Source organism: Anomaloglossus baeobatrachus, chromosome 5 (assembly GCF_048569485.1).
Source record: "Anomaloglossus baeobatrachus isolate aAnoBae1 chromosome 5, aAnoBae1.hap1, whole genome shotgun sequence".
NCBI classification, from domain to species: domain Eukaryota; kingdom Metazoa; phylum Chordata; class Amphibia; order Anura; family Aromobatidae; genus Anomaloglossus; species Anomaloglossus baeobatrachus.
Window position 1 is genome coordinate 451,901,328 of NC_134357.1, and position 16,130 is coordinate 451,917,457.

Sequence of the window (16,130 nt, forward strand, 5' to 3'; positions counted from 1 at the left end):
GATCCCGGCAAGGCTAGGAGTCGCCGTGAATTTGCCAAATCCGTCAGTGAAGGGGACCTCCGGGTCTCCAAACAACCAGATCCCGATTGAAGGCAACAGTCCAACCGTATGAGAGAGACACCGCCACCGCCAAGGCACCAGTTTCTCAGGGCCAGCGCCTGCGGGCAAAGAGGGGCTCCTCTGGCCCATATCCAAGTCGGGGAGCGGGTAACCGGTGGGATCCCATCGCTACCAACATTGAACTTAGGTGCAGGAAAGAGACAGTCACCGTTAACTACCGGGGAAAAGCAACAGCAGCCGTCCGTGGGAACCGTCTTTCCAGCCGTGTGTTTTACCGAGAACTGTGTCAACGTCTCAGGCTGAGTGAGTACCACCGTGCCGTACGGCACAGCGCTGCCTCCATGACCCTGCACCTCACCAGGCCCCGCACCCGGCCTGCCATTCACCCCTACCCCATCAACGGGCCCCGGGACAACCAACCCCCTACCCACGGAGGGGAGAAATAACAACAAAGCTGCTCCCTGTCACCGCTCCTGGGATCTCCATACAGAGCAGCGGTGGTGTCCACACAATCACCACAACCGTGGGTGGCGTCACAGACAATAAATCCCCAATACCAACCCCCTTTTCACTCACGGGCGAGGAGCGCCGCTCGAGTCCCCGGGATCCGGCCCATCGCTCGAGCCACCGAGCAGCAGAGGCCGCAGCAGCAGCGGCAGCCGGACCCGAGCAGTGGGAGAGCGCAGCGTCCCCTCCTCCGCCCGCGACAGTAGCCGCACCTTAGTCGCCAAATCTGGTAACAGGTTCCCTTTAAATACTGTAAGCACTGCAGATTTGTCTTTCAAGAGTCTGGACATGCTGGTAGCCACTACGGTAGTCACAATGGCAGTCACATTGGTTTTCCTCCAGCTTTTCCATATTTCTAAGTACAGTAAAAATAAGGGCATTGCTCTTACTATAGTCATAGACGTATTTACTATAGGGGGCTTTACACGCAACGACATCACTAACGCGATGTCGTTGGGGTCACGGAATTCGTGACGCACATCCGGCCTTGTTAGAGACGTCGTTGTATGTGACACTTACGAGCGACCGCTAAGGATCAAAAATACTCACCTAATCATTGATCGTTGACACGTCGTTGAAATCCCAAATATCGTTGCTGTTGCAGGACGCAGGTTGTTCGTCGTTCCTGAAGCAGCACAAATCGCTATGTGTGACACCCCAGGGTGACACCCCAGGAACGAGGAACAACACCGTACCTGCGTCCTCCGGCAACAAGGTGGGCGTGACTTTCCTGCAGCTGCTCTCCGCCCCTCTGCTTCTATTGGACGCCTGCCGTATGACATCGCTGTGACGCCGCATGAACTGCCCCCTTAGAAAAGAGGCAGTTCGCCGGCCACAGTGACGTCGTTAGGAAGGTAAGTATGTGTGACGGGGACTAATGATATTGTGCGCCACGGGCAGCGATTTGCCCGTGACGCACAAACGACGGGGGCGGGTGCTTTCACGAGTGACATCGCTAGCGAGATCGCAGCGTGTAAATCAGCCTTATGTACAACTCTTGGAAATGTGGCTTGACAACCTCTACAATGACATTCATATACGTTATCACCCAACTTAATAGAAGAACATGACTCACAAACTTATTTTCAGTGGGGAATGGCTCTTTAACTGCTCAAAACAGAAAAAGAAAAACCCTAGATCCGCTGTCTGGGTACTGGAAGATTACAATTGTAATTACCATGCAATGCGGCGGTGATAAGTAAACTCAGGACACGTCACATGCAGTCCGGTGCTCTAACCTATTGGAGTTCCAATTACCAATTAGGTGGCAATTAAATTAGCAGTGTCTACAATCACCACAACAAAAGATTATTCATTGTCTGATGGTCGCGTCCTTCTCGCTACTATTAATCCTGTAAAATGGTTTTTAATATCTCTTTACTGTTATAATGAGACATTTTTAATGAAAAAATATCCCCTGACATATTCACCTCGAAAACAAGCCAAGGAGATATGGTTCACATGCAGGAAAATCGATCCCCCCAGATAAGAACAGATACAACATCTGAAAACAAGGTAAAAAGGTACTCAATATATAATTACTATATTACTGCACTCTATTTACCTGAGTATAACTCAAAAATACTGCCCCCTATGTACTATAAAATAACTGCCATAATACTGCCACCCTGTAGAAGACCATAACTCCTATACACCTCTATGTCCAAGTACATAACTACTATACTGCTCCTATGTACAAGAATATAACTACTATAATACTGCCCCTATGTACAAGAATATAACTACTATAATACTGCCCCTATGTACAAGACTATAACTTCTATAATAATGTCCTTTTGTACAAGAATATAACTACTATAATACTGCTCCCTATGTACAAGAATATAATACTATAATACTGACCCTATGTACAAGAATGTAACTACTATAATACTGCCCATATGTACAAGAATATAAGTACTATAAAACTGCCCCATATGTATAGGAATATAAGTACTATAATACTGCTCCCATATACAAGAATATAACTACTATAATGCTGCCACCTGTGTATAAGACTATAAATAATATAATAATGCCCCTATGTACAAGAATATAATTACTATAATACTGTCCCTATGTACAAGAATATAACTACCATAATACTCCCACCTGTGTACAAGAATATAATTACTATAATACTGCCCCCTATGTACAAGAATATAATTACTATAATACTGCCCCTATGTACAAGAATATAACTACTATAGTACTGTCCCTATGTACAAGAATATAACTACTATAATACTGCTCCTACGTACAAGAATATAACTACTATAATACTGTCCCTATGTACAAGAATATAATTACTATAATACTGTCCCTATGTACAAGAATATAACTGCTATAATACTGCCACCTGTGTACAAGAATATATCTATTATAATACTGCCCCTATGTACAAGAATATAACTACTATAATACTGCCCTTATGTACAAGAATATAACTACTATAATACTGTCCTCTATGTACAAAAATATTGCTACTATAATACTGCCCCTATACACAAGAATATAACTACTATAATACTGCCACCTATGTACAAGAATATAACTATAATACTGCCCCTACGTACAAGAATATAACTACTATAATACTGTCCTCTATGTACAAAAATATTGCTACTATAATACTGCCCCTATGTACAAGAATATAACTACTATAATACTGCCACCTGTGTACAAGAAAATAACTACTACAATTCTTTTGTATAACTACAACCCCAATTCCAAAAAAGTTGGGACACTATGTAAAAAAATAAGGAAACAATGATTTGGATGTCTCTATATATTGTTCACAACGGAATGTAGAACATAGATTAGAAGATTAAAGATAGACATTTTCCCAATTCATTTGAAATAAATTACTTGTAACTCATTTAGAAATCAATGGCAGCAACACATCTCAAAAAGTTGGAAAAAGTGCAATAAAAGTCTGGAAAAGTAAGTGGTACTAAAGAAATACACCTGGAGGGTCAATTTTCAATTAAGTCACATGACTTTATATAAAAAGAGGATTTTAGAGAGGCAGAGTCTCTCCAAAGAAAGGATGGTTAGAGGTTCACTAATCTGTGAACAACTGCATCTAAAAAATGTAAAACGATTTGAGAGAAAAGATCCTCAACATAAAATTGCACAGACTTTGAATATCCCACAGTCCATAATATCATCAGAAGATGAAGAGATTCTGGAGAAATCCGTATGCACAAGTGACATGGCCACCGGTCAATATTGGATGCTAATCTAAGGACCCTCAGGTGGCACTGCATTAATAACAGGCATAAATCAGTGTTGCAAATTACTGCATGGGCTCAGAAATACTTACGTAAATCATTGTCTGTGAACATAGTTCGCAGAGCAATCCCCAAATGCAAGTTAAGTCCTTATCATGCAAACATGGAGGCATATATCAACATAATCTGGAAACGTTACCATCATCCTTTGGCCTAAGCTAATTTAAAATGGACAGAGGCAAAATGGAAAACTGTTCTGGGGTCAGGTGAATCAAAATGGGATTTTTCTTCTATGGAAACGACGGCTGATGTTTCCTGCGTAATCAAGAGGAGAGGGACCATCCAACTTATCAGTGCATAGTTCTACATCTATAATGGTATAGTGCTGCAATAGTGCTTATACAATGGCCAGTTTACACATATAGAGGTTTTAGAACAACATATGCTGCATCCAGACAACGTCTATTTCAGGTAAGGCCTTGCACATTTCAGCAAGACACTGCTAAACCACATACTGCATCTCCCACAACAGCATGGGTACGCAGAATAAAGGGTACTTTACACACAACGATATCGCTAACAATATATCGTCGGGGTCACGGTGTTCGTGACGCACATCCGGCGCCGTTAGCGATATCGTTGTGTGTGACTAAAATGAGCGACGATCAACGATCGCAAAAACGTCAAAAATCGTTGATTGTTGACTCGTCGCTCCTTTTCATAATATCGTTGGTGGTGTATGCCGCTGGTTGTTCGTCGTTCCTGTGGCATCACACATCGCTACGTGTGACACTGCAGGAACGACGAACATCTCCTTACCTGCGTCCACCGGCAATGAGGAAGGAAGGAGGTGGGCAGCATGTTCCGGCCGCTCATCTCCGCCCCTCCTCTGCTATTGGGCAGCCGCTTAGTGACGCCGCTGTGACGCCAAACAACCGCCCCCTTAAAGGAGAGATTGTTCGGTGTATCCAACGATGTCGCTAAAGCAGGTATGTGTGTGTGACGCTGCCATAGCGATATTGTTCGCTACGGCAGCGATCACCCCCATGATGAAACAGCGACGTGGGCGGGTGCTATCGCGCACGACATCGCTAGCTATTGCTAGCGATGTCGCAGCGTGTAAAGCACCCTTAACCAGCCATCTGCAGTCCAGATCTTTCACCAAAAGAAAACAATTGGTGCATTATGAAATTAAAAATTGGGCAAACTCCCAGGTCTGAGGAGCAGCAAGAAATCTACATCAGACAAGACTGGGACAATGTTCCTCTCCCAAAACTCCAGCAATTGTCTTCTCCCGGATACTTACAGAATGTTGTAAAAAGAGGAGGGGACATGACACAAAGGTAGACATAGCCCAGTCGTAAGTTGTTTTTTTTTTTGATATGTTGCTGCCATCAATTTCGTAATGAGTTAATTTTGATGAAATAAAATGGAAAAATATCTACCATTCACCTTCCGATCTGTGTTCTGTTCTTAAAAAAATAAGGTCATAAGAGATTTCTCATTCTTGTTTTCTTTCCATTTTACACAGCGTCCAAACGTTTTTGGAATTAGGGGTGTATAGTGCAAGAACATACTCCCTATAATACTGCTCCGCTGTTGGTGTTAGTATTTGGGCATCATATTGTGTGATTACTTACACACTGTAAGATGCTATTATTTACGCATCTTATGACAGTTTAACTCACTAATTATAGGATGGGACTCTCATAATAACAAGGAAATGACTTCCTAATTCATACTTTTGTGTAAAATTACCCCTTACACATCCTATTGAATGATTTTGATGGCCTCCTATAGACAGCTGAGTTATTGCAGGCCCTGGAGGAGAGGTCAGTCACTTCACTATGCTCAGAATAGTAGACGAAGGGCTGCTGATAAGTCTTTGTCCTGTACGATTGAGAGCGGTTATTGTTCCTGAGATCGTCGATGCTGTGTGTAGCTCCCCACAGGACCTGCAAGGCTACCCGTCACCGGGCCAGTGGTATTTTGGGGTTGCTGTGACTGGCCTGACCTGGCTCCGTGGCCCTGTTGGCTACACGAAAAGAGGGTGCAAGAGGGATGGGGGTTTTGCTTTGCAGCGCCACCCGTGGTGCGCGGCCAGGCATTAGCCACCGCTGCGAGATGTTGCTCTCCTCTGGGGCTGATGTTACCGCAGCTCAGATAGTCCAGCTCCTCACAGATGGAGCGAGTCCCAGGGAGGACGGTAATGACGGGGGGGAACGGCTGTTGGTGCCGAAGCGCAGGGCGCTGGTAATAAGAGGTTTGGGTAGTGGTTGCAGGTCCAGGTCTTTTACTCACAGTTCTTAGGACGCTGCCCTCAGGCTACCGGTCACCCCTGTGCTGGGCCCCAGCCGATCCCGGATGAATGAGAGGTCACCACCGGTGTTGTGGAGCATGTGAGACCTTCCTCCTTGAGCCTTGTAGTGTGGATCCCCAGGGCGTGAAGCTACTTGGGGACCCCAGTGTCCTTGGCTTTAGTTACCATCCCGTTCGCAGGCAGCCCAAAACAATTATGGGCCCGATCGTGGTTCTGACTCCTGTTTCTATATGCTGCTGTGCCCCGGAATCTCTGTGGTGGTGGGCAATGGGACATGAAATCCCACTTCCCTGCAGATTATGGTAGTCCAACGTGGAGTATGTTCTACCCTAGGGCTCTGCACCCTGCTGCCACCGGTCCCGAAGGGGCTGTTGGGACTCACCCTCCGGCTACCGTGTTGCTCCTCACCAGCTCCACCCTGTCGTCTCCTGTTTCTCCCAGTCTACCCAGTCCTTTCCAGTCTGCCCAGTCCTAACGGAGGGAGCTCTGAACCACGCCCTTCTGCCGCCATGGCCCTACAAGTATATGATGTCCTGGCACTCTCCTTCTCTTCTTCCTCGGGATAGCTCTGAAGCACTCATCCCGGGTGATCTTTCTGAGGGGAGCTGTGTAGCACACCCCTCAGTGACTTGGCTTCTCCTGCGTCTCAGACTGATCTGAAGTGAATTCCTCTGTGCTCTGTAACTTCCCCAGTCAGCCCCCACCTCCCTGATGACTCACCCTGCCCGGGAAAAAACTATTGCTATGGTGACCACCTATGTTGTGTAACTGCTGACTGGGTGTGTTGTGTAAGCTATGAGCACAGGATGTTGTATAAGCTCTGGGCACCAGTGGTTAACCTCTTCTTACACGAGAGAAGTACTGCATCTTAAGACAGATGCAATACCCTGCGGCAACTGAAGCCTCAGGGGTGCCACATGTGTACAACCTCATACTGGAGAAGTGACAAATTTCAACTAAAGCAATAGCAAACATCATGGGATTTCCCATGAATGTGTTTGTGTCATTATCCATGAACATGTGGACATGAGGAAGCTATCTGCAAAGTGGGTCCACAAATGTTTGACAACAGATTAGAGAAGCATGCGAGTGAAAACTTCCTGGTCCATTTGTCAGCTTTTCTGGACTGATAAGAACTTCCTGGATCGACTGGTCACTAAGGATGAGACCTGGATTTATTTGTATGACCCTGAAAACAAGGAGCAGTCAAAAGAGGGGAGGCACATTGGTTCTCCTCATCCAAAGAAGTTCCGGGTGCAAAAATCAGCCACTAAAGTAATGGCGTCTGTGTTCTGGGATAAGGAGGACATGCTGTTAGTGGACTAACTTCAAAAGGGTTCCACCATCAATGCAAGGTATTACACTGAACTTTTGGATGAATTGAAGGCAGCTCTGAAGGCGAAAAGTCGCGGCAAGCTGTCTAAAGGAGTCTTGTACCTACAAGACAACGCCTCTGCTCACACTGCACAAGCGACCACGGCAAAACTCGCAGAGCTGGGCTTCCAGCTGGTTGATCACCCACCTTACTCACCAAATCTAGATCCCTCTAACTATCATTTGTTTCCAAACCTGAAGAAACATCTCAAGGGTACCAAATTTCATACCAATTCTGATGCCATGGCTGCTATGGATGCCTGGTTTGAGGCACAACCGAAATCCTTCTTTTTCCTAGACTTACAGAACTTGGAATACCGAAGTTTGTTGACTCCAGTGGAGAGTATGTGGAATAAATGTAAAGTTTCATCATCCTATCTTGATTCTTTCTGGGTAAAGCCAAAGACTTATCAGCAGTCCCTCGTATACACCGGTCTTGTTTGATGGATAAATCTCGCCGACTTTCTTCCTCCTATTTTTTAGCTTTTGTGTCCATCTTTTCTTTATTCACAGTGTTGATTCTTGGGTCAGAAAGTGGAAGGGGCATTCGCCTATGGCCCATCAGGTAGGAGAGAGGTGCAGTGCGCGGAACTATGGGTGACGGAGCAAAGGGAGACATTATCAGTCTGCAGAGTAGTCTGCTGGGAATTAAAGATTTCCATGAAGATTAGAAAATGTACATTGTGCGATAATTTTCTGCATATAAAATTAATTGATCATTGACCCTGGAAAGCATCATTTTATGAATCCCATGCCCACAATAAAGGAACCCGACATTATTAGCACTGTGCAGGAGAAAAGTAAAAACAAGTATTCTAAATATCGATACCTCTTCTACCTGCTGCCACCACAGGGGGGCGCTCAGTGTATTTGGATTCATCTAGAAGTCTGACCGACTGCTTGCCTGTCGCATTGCTAGAATGGGGCAATTCTGAGCACGTGCCCTGGACTCTTGCCCAATGATATGGGGCGTGTGCCACATTTAACTATTTTTTGGCCCTGATCGGCAGTGATTATGTCTAGTAATGCAGTGAATATCTGCCGTGGTTATGATGCCACTGAGTTACAATGTTATGGAGGCTGTGGCTATGGCAGATATAGTCAGTGTGCCCACAGCATTATCAGAGAATGGGGTAAGGGGCACTGGGTATGTCTATTTATGGGCTAATGGAAGTGTTATGGCGGTTCTTATGATGTCTGCTAATGTTATGAAGCAATAACTATATCTGACTGTGCCTGGCAATGTTATGGGGGTGCTGGCCGTATTTGGCAATGTTAAGAGGAAACTGACGGTATCTAGTGGAATTATGGAGACAATAGCTATGTCTTGCACAGTAATCGACACTGGCTGTATCTGGTTATGTTACCGCAAACTGGCTATGTCTGGCAGTGTTATGGGGGAACTGCTCATATCTGGCTATGCTTCAGCAAGCTGTCTATATGTGGCAATTTTATAAGGATGTTGGTTATACAGTATCTGGCAATGTTATGGGGGCACTGGCTATATCTAGCAATGGTATAACCGCACTGGCTATATCTGGCAATGTTGGAGGTGTACCTCCCCAGCAGTGGTCGAACCGCTCGAATCCGGATGTCGCTACTCGTGGCTCGAGGGTCTCCGGATTCGGGGGCTCAGGGTCACTTTAAAATGTAATGGGGGAATTATTTACAGGGGATTAGATAGTTTGTGACGCCACCTGTGGTGCGCGGTAATAGGGAGTACCACCGCTGCCGTTGGGAGTACCCAGGGTGATGGAATGGGGGCAGCTAGATGACATTACCCTCCACGGGTAGGGAAGGCCCTGGGACTCTGGATGGTGAGATGGATTGCAGGGGGAGCAGGGGGGGGGGATCAGGTACTCACTCAGAAGGAAAGCAGATGCTGACAACGTAGTAAACCAAGTCTCTGGGTGCCGCTGCCCTCTTGGGGGAGCTCGTCCGGGTTCCGTCCCCTGCAGTACTGCCTGATGGTCCGGAGCCTGCATCCGTGCACAAATTTTAGCAGTCTCCAAGTGGCCAGTAAGCTTGAAGCTCTCCAGGCCCCGCTCCCCACTTTTTGTGTGAAGGAGCTATGCTCTCAGGAGCTCACGCTTTGGATTTCAGTAGACTGCTTTGGTTGGAAAGCCCTATCCTCCTCGTTGCGCTGATGTGAAGCCCCTCACCTGCAGGTCGCCTCAGGGTCTTCACGTGCTGGGAATCTTCCGGCAACAGGTAGGTCAGGTTAACTTTAATAGGAATCGTGACGCCACTCTCGGTTTTGCGGTCACCTGACCGCCACTGCAGTTTAGCGATCGTCTGGGGCTGATGGTAATTGCAGTTAGATGGTGTGGCCTCCCGAGGGTGAGGATGGCCCCAGGGGCTCGGGTGTTTGAGTGTAGTACCACAAGTCGCAGAAGAACTCACACACAGTCCAGAAATGTCTTTCAGGGTTTTTACTCACTTTTTGCTGGTAGAGTGAGGCAACCCGGGTGATGCTATGATGAACCAGGTGGAACCGGGTATCCCTCAGGCTGATATAGGGGTGACTGCTGACTCTCCTTCCTAGCACCTTTGTTTCGGACCACCCCTGACTTGAAGTATATCGTGGGATGCGTCCAGAGAAGTCGCTACTGCCTTTCTCCCCTTTCTGACCCGTTTGCTGACAGCGTGGACCAAGGATAAGATGGCTCCAGGCTCGATCCTCCTTATGGGCCCCCTCGTTTCTGTTGATGCTGCGGGTTCTGTGTTGGTTAGCGTTGAACCTCTAGTTCCACAGCCTGCAGGATTTAGCAGACCACTAACTGGATGTCTGACTCTAGGGACCTGTACCACGTGTGTGTGCATTCATTACCAGGAGTCCTCGTACTCAACTCCTTACTGCTCTCTTTCTTCAGGTGTCTTTCAGTCGTCTGACTTGGTGGTAATGTTCTCCCCCGCCAGCAGCCACTGCACGTGCAGGGCCTCACAGTGTTCTGCTCTTCAGCCCTACACTTCAGACACGGCTGCTCCACTCCTTCTCCTCTGACTGCCACTGCACAACAACTCTTCCAGCTTCACTACAGCACCACACGAACTGAGATGTGGAGCCTCCGCCCCCTCCTGGGTCTGCCCAGGGGTCCCCTCTAATGTGTGTGTGTCCTGGTCAAAGGGTGCCTGTGTGTCCACACCCTACTCAGCCTTTGGGATTACCTGTTTGTACTGACCCAGCATGGGTGCAGTACTCAGTGGTGCCTGACCAGGTTAGAGGCGCCACACTAGTGCCCCCGATCTCTGAGCTTCGTGGGGACAGTCCATAAAGGCCCTATCCTCCGCAGGTTAATTGCCGGGTTGCTTGAAGCCTCTCCCAGACCGAAGGTCCAGTACCCCGACGTGCTTTCGGCCAGACTGGCTATTGTACTTGCTGCTGACCGTCCTCCGAGACTAAGCCAGGCACCCAGTCCCAATATCCCGCGACCAGGTCTCCGACTCCTCCGGGTCCAGACCACCGTCTGCAACCCAATCTTTTCCTCCCCGGGAGCCATACACTCCCTCCTAACTCCTCACTGCTCGAGGGCTACCACTCGACTGACTTGTCACCTCCCACCTCCCTGCCTGACCCCTAGGTGGGCAGCCCTATTCCAGCTTAGCAGGCCACTGGTGTGCCTGACAGGGTGTGGTACAAGGTGTGATTGGGATTTTGGATGCTGATAGAGGCAGTGCTGCAGGTTGGGAACCCAGAACCATGGGGGGTTGAGTCCTGCACTAAGAATAAAGAGCATGCAGTACCCTGTGAAACCCTGACTAGTCCAGGGGCGTCACATAGGGACACTGGTTATATCTGACAATGTTGTGGAGCACTGGCTATATCCAGGGCTGTATTTTGCCTTCGTGCTGCCCTAGGCACTTTAAGTGGTCGCGCCCCTTATTGACAACGTAAAACTGAGTTTTCGCACACGACATCTGTTTAAGGCAGATCTACTCTGTAAAACACTTGAAAAAGTATCAATGAGAAACGAAGGGCACTAACCCCCCCCAATGGGAATCACCACAGGCACATCAAAACATAGCATGAGTATAAAATATTCCCACCGTCCCCACTTATATACTGTGACTGTCACACTGCCCCTAATAAACTACACACTGCCCTCCCTTATAAATTATACCCACCACACTTTCCTCAATTATGAAATATGATCTGCACACTGTCTTCACATCATGCTGCCCCCTCCTCACAGTGTCCCATGCATGCTGCCCCCTCCTCACAGTGTCCCATGCATGCTGCCCCCTCACAGTGTCCCATGCATGCTGCCCCCTCACAGTGTCCCATGCATGCTGCCCCCTCACAGTGTCCCATGCATGCTGCCCCCTCCTCACAGTGTCCCATGCATGCTGCCCCCTCCTCACAGTGTCCCATGCATGCTGCCCCCTCCTCACAGTGTCCCATGCATGCTGCCCCCTCCTCACAGTGTCCCATGCATGCTGCCCCCTCCTCACAGTGTCCCATGCATGCTGCCCCCTCCTCACAGTGTCCCATGCATGCTGCCCCCTCCTCACAGTGTCCCATGCATGCTGCCCCCTCCTCACAGTGTCCCATGCATGCTGCCTCCTCCTCACAGTGTCCCATGCATGCTGCACCCTCCTCACAGTGTCCCATGCATGCTGCCCCCTCCTGACAGTGTCCCATGCATGCTGCCCCCTCCTGACAGTGTCCCATGCATGCTGCCCCCTCCTGACAGTGTCCCATGCATGCTGCCCCCTCCTGACAGTGTCCCATGCATGCTGCCCCCTCCTGACAGTGTCCCATGCATGCTGCCCCCTCCTCACAATGTCCCATGCATGCTGCCCCCTCCTCAGTGTCCCGTGCATGCTGCCCCTCTCCATGAGCTCCTAATGCTGCCTTCCTCTTTTCCATAATGTCACCTCCATGCTGCCCCATTCATCCTAAGACCACCACACTAACGCTTATGCTGAGACCCCCCCACACACACACTACCCCACTCTTGATATTGACTCCCCTACATTGTTCCACTCCATACTGAGCCCAGACATGCTGCCCCTTCTCCATAATGAGCTCCCAATGCTGGCCCCTCTTATTCTGAGCCCTTACACTCCCCCCCATCGATATTGTCATTGCTCTATCCCTCAACCCTTGTCCTCTGTCTCTAGCATTGGCCCCTCTCTCCCCAGCCTCCCCCAGCATCAGCCTCTCTCCCCCCAGCCTCCCCCAGCTTCAGCCTCTCTCCCCCAGCATCAGCCTCTCTCCTCCCAGCCTCCCCCAGCATGAGCCTCCTCCAGCATCAGCCTCTCTCCTCCCAGTCTCCCCCAGCATCAGCCTCCCTCCTCCAAGCCTCACCTTCCCCCTCCCAGCCTCCCCCAGCATCAGCCTCTCTCCTCCCAGCCTCCCCCAGCATCAGCCTCCCCCAGCCTCAGCCTCCCTCCTCCCAGCCTCCCCCAGCCTCAGCCTCCCTCCTCCAAGTCTCCCTCAGCATCAGCTTCCCTCCTCCAAGCCTCACCCTCCCCCTCCCAGCCTCCCTCAGCATCAGCCTCCCTCAGCATCAGCCTCCCCTCCCAGACTCCCTCAGCATCAGCCTCTCTTCTCCCAGCCTCCCCCCCAGCTTCAGCCTCTCTCTCCCCCCAGCCTCAGCCTCTCTCTCCCCCCAGCCTCTCTCCCCCCAGCCTTAGCCTCTCTCTCCCCCCAGCCTCCCCCCAGCCTCAGCCTCTCTCCCCCCAGCCTCAGCCTCTCTTCCCAGCCTCCCCCCAGCCTAAGCCTCTCTGTCTTCCCAGCCTCAGCCTCTCTCTCTCTTCCCAGACTCCCCCCAGCCTCAGCCTCTTTCTCTTCCCAGCCTCTCTCTTCCCAGCCTCCCCCAGCCTCAGCCCCTCTCTCTTCCCAGCCTCCCCCCAGTCTCAGTCTCTCTCTCTTCCCAGCCTCAGCCTCTCTCTCTCTTCCCAGCCTCCCCTCAGCCTCTCTCTTCCCAGCCTCTCTCTCTTCCCAGCCTCAGCCTCTCTCTCTCTCTTCCCAGCCTCCCCCCAGCCTCTCTCTCTTCCCAGCCTCCCCCCAGCCTCTCTCTCTTCCCAGCCTCCCTCTCTTCCCAGCCTCTCTCCCCCCAGCCTCCCCTTGCATGATTACAGTGGACAAAAAGAGGCATCGCAATTTGCAACGATCATCAACTAACCTGTAAGGAGCCCATACATTCTAGGCTCTGCCTCTGCCTTACCTGCTCCGGTGCCCGCTGCCCTGCTCTGGCTGGCTCCTCTTCTGGCTGGCTCCAGCTTCAGACGTGTCCTCCTCCACGGCGTGTGTCATCTGCAGCATTGGACGCTGCAGCACGGGGCAGTCAGCTGAATGTCGCGCCCGCGCGCCTCTGACCCCGGAAGTGCAGGCCATGGAACTTCCGGGGTTAGTCAGCTCACTATGCCTGGCGCCCGCAATGTATTGAAATAGACAGCAGAAGTGCGCCCCCCCCCCCCCGGAACACAGCCGAGTGTAACGGAGGGAGGGACGGGGGGCGGGGATGTAAAAAAAAAAAAAATTATAAAATTTTTTTTTTTTTTTTTTTGCTGCCAGAAAGTGCCGCCCCCCGCAACGTGCCGCCCTAGGCACGGGACCACGGGTGCCTAGTGGCAAATACGGCCCTGGAGCAGTGTTATAGGGGCACTAGCTATATCTGGCAATGTTATGGGGATGCTGGCTATATCTGGAAATGTTATGGGTGCACTGGCTATACCTGGCAATGTTATTATAACCGCAATGGCTATATCTGGCAATGTTATAGGGACCCTGGCTATATCTGACAATGTTATAGGGACCCTGGCTATATCTGACAATGTTATAGGGACCCTGGCTATATCTGGCAATGTTATAGGGACCCTCGCAATATCTGACAATGTTATGGGGCACTGGCTATATCTGGCAATGTTATAGGGGCCCTGGCTATATCTGGCAATGTTATGGGGGCACTTGCTATATCTGTCAATGTTATAGGGACCCTGGCTATATCTGACAATGTTATAGGGACCCTGGCTATATCTGGCAATGTTATAGGGACCCTCGCAATATCTGGCAATGTTATAGGGACCCTCGCTATATCTGGCAATGTTATAGGGGCCCTGGCTATATCTGGCAATGTTATGGGGGCACTTGCTATATCTGTCAATGTTATAGGGACCCTGGCTATATCTGGCAAAGTTATGGGGGCACTGGCTATATCTGTCAACGTTATAGGCACCCTGGCTATATCTGTCAATGTTATGGGGGCCCTGGCAATATCTGACAACGTTATAGGCACCCTGGCTATATCTGACAATGTTATAGGGGCACTGGCAATATCTGACAACATTATAGACACCCTGGCTATATCTGACAATGTTATAGGGACCCTGGCTATATCTGGCAATGTTATAGGGACCCTGGCTATATCTGGCAATGTTATAGGGACCCTGACTATATCTGACAATGTTATGGGGCACTGGCAATATCTGACTACGTTATAGGCACCCTGGCTATATCTGGCAGTGTTATGGGGGCACTGGCAATGTCTGACAACGTTATAGGCACCCTGGCTATATCTGGCAATGTTATGGGGTCACTGACTATGTCTAGCAATGTTGTAAGTGCACTTGCTATCTATGGTAATGGTATGAAGATACTGTCTACCTCTGGAGATGTTTGGAGCACTATTGATGTCTGATACTGTTGGGGGGGGGGGTACCAGATATATCTAGCAGCAGTTATGGGGGTCTGCTGTGTCAGATAAGCCGTGTTAGTGTACCCACATTAGATTTGGAGGGTCCATCTTATTGCGATCCTATTATCCTCCCATAACTTCTCTGCATTGAGCGTATAATAGAAATCTCCAGACGAGCGCTACTTTCTTCTCGTGTATTGAATCCACGGCCGGCAGCACAATGGTCTCTCCATAAATGAGTCAATTTCCAGCAGTGAGTGCGCAGATCTATAATCTTCAGGAGAGGAACAATTATTTCACGGGGAAAGTCTAGACGCTTAGAAGTCCGCACTGATGTTTCCTGGTGGAGATGGATCTGCGCCCCCCTTGTGTCTGCCTTGTCGGCTCTTTAATGATTTAACAGATGGATGCGACACGTGGGGGTCCGCACGATGCGTCTGTCTCATTTTTCCAGTCTGCGGATTTTTGAGCAGCATTAGGATTCTAGCAAAAGTATTGGATCCCCGGGCGAATGTGCCTGGCTCATACATAATGTCTATTTGGCGAGGAAGCAGGAGGGGGGATTCTCCCAGATACAGGGTGAAGAAAGGGACAGATCACAAGCTGCCGCGCAGCCAGCAATTTAAAGGGCCATTCCATCCATTTTTGACATTTCTCCCAATGGCACTCCAGGCTCCGAGTCCTTTAGTTGTCCTCTTCTGTCAATTTGTTTAAAAGATGCTCTTCATCTGTTCCTCTAACTTTCCCAGATTCCTAAACAGAAAAATCTGTCTCGTTACTCAGCAGTGTTATTGATTATCAACTATGTGATTACAGTTCTCGTCCAGCTTTCCCATCCAACAAAGCCATGTCCAAAAAATATCCTTATTGTTGCATTATTTCCAAAGATTTAGCATCTTGTTCATGAAATAGTCCCATGAAAAATAGAACCATTGACAGTTGGACCGTAATAACAGCCATATTGGTAATTACTAGGGATGATCGAATATCACA

At 49.1% G+C, this 16,130-nt stretch overlaps 1 protein-coding gene across 2 annotated transcripts in view; it reads right to left on the reverse strand.

Annotated features, from left to right (window-relative positions):
- CIMIP1 (ciliary microtubule inner protein 1) overlaps positions 1–15,601 on the reverse strand; it is a 35,573-nt gene extending 19,972 nt beyond the window's left edge. Inside the window, exon 1 of one of the 2 annotated variants that reach the window (XM_075347823.1) lies at positions 15,226–15,601. The gene's annotated coding sequence lies outside the window, so the exon portion shown is untranslated. Of the gene's footprint in view, positions 1–13,667; positions 13,753–15,225 lie in introns of those variants that run through there. The other variant, XM_075347824.1, reaches the window with a different exon arrangement.
- Between the last annotated feature and the right edge of the window lie 529 nt (positions 15,602–16,130).